Raw genomic sequence first — 7298 nt, 5'->3', positions numbered from 1 at the left:
AAAAGGAACTGGGCAAGGATGCCCAATATCACTTCTCCTACTCAATATTATATTGGATATCTTAGTGATAGCAATAAGACAAAAGAAGGAAATAAGAGGTATCCAAACTGGCAAAGTAGAAATAAAAGTAACTCTATATGTAGGCGATATGATAGTATACTTAGAAAACCCTAAATACTCAGCAAGAAAACTACTGGATGTAGTTGACCAATTCAGCAAAGTGGCAGGATACAAGATCAACATACAAAAATCAATTGGATTTCTCCACAGTGACAAAGAGAATACAGAACTGGAGCTAAAAAAGCAATACCCATCACAATAGCTAATCACAAGATTAAATACATGGGAGTAAATCTAACTAGAAATGCAAAGGATCTATTCAAAGAAAATTACAAAACATTACTACAAGAAACAAAAAGAGACTTGAAGAAATGGAAGAATATACCTTGGTCTTGCATAGGAAGACTTAATATTGTTAAAATGGCAATCCTTCCAAAGGCAATCTACATGTTCAATGCAATCTCAATACAAATACCAATTCTATTCTTCAACGAGATGGAAAAAGCAATCTCCAATTTGATTTGGAATGGAAAGAGGCCCTGAATAAGCAAAGCACTCCTTAAAAAGAGAAACAAGGTAGGAGGCATCTCACTACCTGATTTCAAATCCTACTGCATTGCCATGGTGGTCAAGACAGTGTGGTACTGGTACAATGGCAGACACATAGATTAATGGAATAGAATTGAGAACCTAGAAATCAGTCTATTTACCTATGATCAACTGATTTTTTATAAGGATCATATCCTTCAGTTAAGTGAAGAAATTACAGCCTTTTTAACAAATGGTGTTGGCAAAATTGGAAAACTATCTGCAGAAAACTCAAACAAGATCCACACCTCATACCATACACAAAACCCAACTCAAAATGGATCAAGGACCTTGGACTAAAACCAAGGACTAGAAATATCATTACAGAAAAGCTTGGAAGAACTCCAGAAGCACTAATCTACAACATGAGCAGTCTTCTAAGCATCCTGAAAAACCTACAACCAGGAGAGGATAAAGTAGACTAATGAGACCTTCTAAGAATCAAATCCCTATACATTTCCAAAAGCTTCTCCAACGTGGTAAAAAGGGAAGACACAGACTAGGAAAAAATGTTTGGTAATGACATGCCTGAAAAGGACTTATATCTAGAATTTATAGAATACCCAAGCACCACAAAAAGATAAAGAAAACAACCCAATTGAAAAATGGGCACAGCCATTTGACCAAAGAAGACATTCAGATGGCAAACAAACACATGGAAAAATGTTAAACATCCCTGACTCTTAGAGAGATGCAAATCAAACCAACTATGATGTATCATCTCACCTCAGTAAGAATAGCAAAATTCAACAGAGCAGCAGACAACAAATGGTGGAGAGGTTGAGTAGAATCTGGAACCCTTATTCTCTGTTGGTAGGAGTGTAAAATGGTACAATCACTATGGAAGGCAGTATGGTACTTTCTCAAAAAGTTGCAAATAGATTTCTATTTGACCATTTCCAGAAATTCCATTACTGGGAATATAACTTAAAGAAATTAGAGTTGCCACCCAAGTAGAAATATGCACACCCATGTTTATTGCTGCTTTGTTCATGATAGCAAGGAGTTGGAAACAAGCTAAGTGCCCACATACATGCAAATGGATAGAGAAGCTCTGGTATATTCACTATGCAGCATTGAAAAACAAGAAACTCATGAAGTATACAAAATGGGTGACCCTGGAGGACATTATGCTGAGTGAAATATCTCAGTCACAAAAGGACAAATACTTCATCATGCCATTGTTATAAAACAGGACTGATATCGAGGTTGGGGGAAACTAAGAAGAGAGGGGATAAATTATGTACACTGCACTGAAATAGATGAGGGAGAGAACTGTTTAAAAGGAATATATAATTAGGTGTTATTTGCATGATAAGTGTCCAGAATAAGAGCTGCATAGTAAAGTGGAGTGAGGGGAAGATTGTATAACAATGCAATAATTTTTATCAAAGAGAAAAATGAATTGGGGGGAGTGGTTGACAGGGAGGAAAATATGCAACAATGAATGGTTGGGGGAAAAGAATTGGTAGACATGGAACTATTTCTGGAAGTAGTATGTGGTCAAGAACCAATAATCTTTAAAGAAGAAGTCTAAGCTGCACTGACGGCACTAGTAGAAAAGGAGCCCCCTGGCATTGATGGAATACCAGTTGAGGTGTTTCAGAAAACAGATGCAATCCTAGATGTGCTCTGCCAAGAAATATGGAAGCTAGCTACTTGATCAACTGACTGGAAGAGTCCATATTTGTTCCCATTTCCAAAAAGAGTGATCTAATAGACTATGGACAGTATTAAACAATATCATTAATATCACATGCCAGTCAAATCTTGCTGAAGATTAATAAAACATTAATGAAATGGAAAATCAGTAGATAACTGCCAGAAATTCAAGCTGAATTCAGAAGAGGCCATGGAACAATGAATATCATTGCTGATAGATGGATCTTTTCTGAAAGCAGAGAATACCAGAAAGATGTGTTTTGTTGACTTTACAAAGGTTTGACTGTAGAGAATAACAAACTACAGTTAACAATGAGAAGAATGGGAAGTTCTAGAACACTTAATTGTGCTCATTAAAAACCTGTATAGACCAAGAAGCAGTTGCTTAAATAGAACAGGGAACACTATATGGATTAAAATGCATCATGGTTGTATACTTTCTCCATACTTACTCAATCTGAATGCTGAACAAATGACTTGAGAAGATGGACTATGTGAAGGATGTGACCTCAAGATTGGAGACTCATCAACAATCTTTATTATGCTGATCACACAGCCTTCCTTGAAGAGAGTAAAGAAGACTTGAAGCACTTGTTGCGGAAGATCATAGACTATCACCTTTGATATAAATTATATCTCAACATGAAGAAAAGAAAATACTCACACTGGGCTAATAGGCAACATTGTGACAGATGAAGAAAATATTGAATTTATTAACAGTTTCATTTTACTTGGATCTACAATCAGCACTAATGGTAGCAGAAGTAAAAGAATCAAAGGATATGCTGTTTTGGGGAAAACAACTGTTAAGGACCTCTCTAAAGTTCTAAAGATTAAGGACATCAGTTTAAAGGATAAGATGTACCTGATCTAAGCCATGGTCTTTTCGATTGCTTCCTAAGCATCTGAAAATTGGACAGTGGACAAGGAAGACTATGCCTTTGTACTGCGGCATTGATGAAGACTATTGAATATTCCATACACTGCCAAAACAAGCACACACATCTGTCACAAAGGAAGTACAATCGGGGTGCTCCTGTGAGACATGGATGGTAAAATTTTATCTCACTTACTTTGGACATTCATTCAGAAAGAACAATCCTTAGAGACAGAATGTTGGGGAAGACAGAGGGTCAGAGAAAGAAAGGAAGAATTCAACAAGAAGTACAGACACAGTGTTTACTGCAGTGGGCTTAAGCATGGCAGAGATTGTAAAAATGGTGCAGGATAGATATCTTTACAGGATGGAGTTTGTGAAGTGATTGGGGCAACCTGAGGAATTTTACAATGTGCTGCGCTTCCAGATGGGGGGCAGCCAGAAGATGCTGCCAAAGATGGACCTGGAGTCTCTGAGCAACAGCTTGAAAACCTGCTACATGTATCTGAATCAGACCAGTCACAGTTTCACAGCTGTTATCCAGGGACTGGATGGGGAAATGTACCATGCAGTATGCATATTTTATTTAGTTCTTAGAGCTCTGGACACCATTGAAGATGACATGACCCTAAGTATAGGAAAAAATGATCCCCACATTACACAACTTTCATTCTTACTTTTATGAACCAGTGGTTCTTGGAGAGAAAGGAGAAGGATCAGTAAATGTTAGAGGATTTTCAAATGATATCTCTTGAGTTTAGAAATCTAGCTGAAAAATGTCCAATACACTGACTGTTAACATTTGCTGGAAGATGGGATATGGAATGGCAGAGTTTTTGGATAAACATGTGACCTCTGGGCAAGAATAGGACAAGTACTGTCACTATGTTGCTGGACTGGTGGGAATTGGCTTTTCCCACCTGTTCTCAGCTTCAGAGTTAGAAGACCCTGAAGTTGGTGAGGATACAAAGCTTGCCAACTCTATATCCCTATTTTTGCAGAAAACAAACATAATTCGTGATTATCTGGAAGAACAGTGAGAAAGAAGAGAATTTTGGCTTCAAGAGATTTGGAGCAAACATGTGGAGAAGCTGGGTGATGTTGCCAAACCAGACAATGTTGACTTGGTTGTCAGTGCCTGAATGAACTTATACCCAATGTATCGCACTACATGGCAGATGTCAGCACCTACCTTTCAAGGCTTAAGAACCAAATTATATTTCACTTCTGTGCTATTCCACAGGTAACGGCCATTGCTACCTTGGCTGCTTGTTATAATAAACATCACGGCCATTGCTACCTTGGCTGCTTGTTATAATAAACATCAGATATTCAAACATGTTATGAAGATTTGAAAAGGTCCCATTTTTGTCTCTTAAAATCTTTATGGTTTTGAGCTTTATCTTTACATCTCTGATCCATTTTTAGTTGATTTTTGTGTATATTGTGTGATGTGGATCCCGTTTCTGCTTTCTGCAGGTAGAAGTCCAGTTTTGCCAGCACCGTTTATTGAAGAGGTGATCCTTTCCCCATCTGAGAGACTTTGTTTCCTTGTAGAGCACCAGTTAACCATAAGTAGGTGAACTGATTTCTGGGTTCTCTATTCTGTTACGTTGATCTATGTGTCTGTCATTTTATCAGTACCATGCTGTTTGAGTTATTACAATTGTGTGGTAGGTTTTGAGATCAGGGAGTGCTATACCTTCCACTTCATTCTTGTTTTCCACAAGTGCTTTGCTTATTCAAGGTCTCTCTCCTTTCCAAATAAACTTGCCAATTGCCTTTTTTATTTCCTTTGAAAAAGGAAGTTGAAATCTGTATTGGGATTGCATTAAACATGTAGATATCTTTTGGTAGGATTGTAACTTTCACATTATTGAATCTTTCGTCCAAGAATAGGGAACGTTTTCACTTGTATTTAGGTATCTTATTTTTTTCTTGTGGTAGTGATATGCAGAACAGATTATCCGGGAGGCTGGGCTCTATGAGGAGAAATGTGGGGTCAAGATTGGTGGACGATTTATCAACAATCTGCGTTATGCGGATGATACAACCCTGCTTGCTGAAACTGAGGAGGACCTGAAGTGCCTGCTGCAGAGTGTCAAGGACTGCAGCCTACAATATGGATTGAGGCTCAATGTCAAGAAGACAAAGATTCTCACCACTGGACCAATTGGCAGCATCAGGATGGATGGTGAAGAGATTGAGATTGTACACAGCTTTAGTTTGCTTGGCTCCATAGTCAACAGTCTTGGCACCAGCAGCCAGGAAATTAAAAGGTTCATTGCCATGGGAAAGTCTGCTGTTAGGGACCTCTCCAAAGTGCTGAAGAGCAGTGGTGTCTCTCTGGAGACTAAGGTGCGTCTGATACAGGCCATGGTCTTCGCAATCACGTGTTATGCATCAGAGAGTTGGACAATGACCAAGGAGGATAGAAGGAGAATTGATGCCTTTGAGCTGTGGTGCTGGAGAAGAGTATTGAGAATACCATGGACTGCTAGGAAAACAAACAGATTTGTCCTGGAGAGGGTTAAACCAGGTGGCTCCTTGGAGGCAAGAATTCTGAGGCTCCGTCTAACTTACTTTGGACATGTTGTGAGGAGAGACAGGTCCTTAGAGAGGGACATCATGCTTGGGAGGGTGGAGGGACGGCGCAGGAGAGGAAGGCCCTCTATGAGGTGGATTGATTCAGTGACTGGGATAATTGGGATGGGAGTGTCAGAGACAGTGCGATTGGCACAGGACAGAGCGGAGTTTAGGGCTGTTGTACATAGGGTCGCTATGAGTCGCAGGCGACTCAACGGCACGTAACGACAACAATGAAAACAGTTATCTGTGGTTTTCTTTACAAAGTCTTTTGTGTCTCTAGTTAGGTTTACTCTCAAGTATCTCAATTTGTGGTTGCCTGTTGTAAGCGGCACCCATGGTTGACAGTGTTGGCTGGAGCTTCCCTACTAAATCAAGCCTGGAAGCAGGAGTGGCATCCACTTCTGAAATGGCTTGCCTCCGGAAACTATATGTACGAACAATGCTCAGGCTGTTCGTTCATAGGGTCGCTATGAGTCGTCTATGACTCGACGGCATTAAACAACAACAACAACAACATTGTAAACGGCATTGCTTTCTTAGTTTCCTTTTCTATGCCCCCTTTGCTACTGTAGAGGAATCCCCTTGCTTCTTTGGATATTGATCTTGTATCCTGGCACTTGACTAAATTGTTCTACTAGCTCTAAGACTTATAGTTTGAATCCTTGGGTTTTTTTTTTTCCGCTTTTCCACCATTTTTTTAAAATAACATTTCCCCCCCCCCCAATCTCCAAGGCGTTTTATTGGGCACACTGAGATGAGGCAGAGGGGCTGTGCCTAGAAGAAAGTGTTGGGCTGCTTGGTGGTGAACCGTGGCTTGTGCTGGCGACGTAGGACCCGGTGGGGCAGTGGGAACTTGGTCTTGGAGTCATGGAACTGCTTGACTGCAGGTCGGCGGCACTTGTTGGCTGCGATCTCCTCCACCTTCATGATCTGGATAGAGTGAGCCCTGTCATGATGCCGAGCGCCCATGTCACGGTAGCACTGGGTGACAGCTCCTGCGGTGGTCAGGTCCCGGTATTCCCGGTACATGTTGTGGGTCCCACTGCGGAAGTTGTAGCGCAGCCAGATGACAAAGTTCTTCACACGCAAGGGGGACTTCTCAAACACCTGTCCACAGTATACAATTTCCCCAGAAGACTTCTTCATCTTCTTCAGCAGTGACACAAAGTACCAAAAGCGGGACTTGGCAACAACATGGTTGGGGGCGAAGATGCCCTTGTGGTAAAGTGTGGAGTCCGATACTCGGGGGTGGGCAAGCAGCGCCCCACCACCTTGTACTCAGGAAGTGTTCCCGAAGCTTTCATAGTGATCTCTTGGCGTTCGCCACGACCCGCAAAAAAAAAAAAGCTATAATAACAGTTTTATCACCTCTTTGCCAATTTGGATGCCTCTTAATTCTTTCTCTTCTTGTATTGCCCCAGCAAGTACTTCCAATACAATGTTGAATATGAGTGGTGACAGTGGGTATCCTTTCCCGATCCCTGTTTGCAAGGGGAATGCCTTTAGTCTTTCTCCATTGAGA

At 40.7% G+C, this 7298-nt stretch overlaps 2 pseudogenes; one reads left to right on the top strand and one right to left on the bottom strand.

Annotated features, from left to right (window-relative positions):
* Positions 1-3554: 3554 nt before the first annotated feature.
* Positions 3555-4505, top strand: LOC102859165 (annotated as a pseudogene).
* A 2045-nt stretch (positions 4506-6550) lies between these two features.
* On the bottom strand, positions 6551-7080 carry LOC102860784 (annotated as a pseudogene).
* Positions 7081-7298: the final 218 nt, after the last annotated feature.

Source organism: Elephantulus edwardii, unplaced genomic scaffold (assembly GCF_000299155.1).
Source record: "Elephantulus edwardii isolate Elephantulus edwardi_28Jun2011 unplaced genomic scaffold, EleEdw1.0 scaffold00065, whole genome shotgun sequence".
Classification (NCBI taxonomy): Eukaryota; Metazoa; Chordata; class Mammalia; order Macroscelidea; family Macroscelididae; genus Elephantulus; species Elephantulus edwardii.
This window is presented reverse-complemented; position numbering and strand designations above follow the sequence as displayed.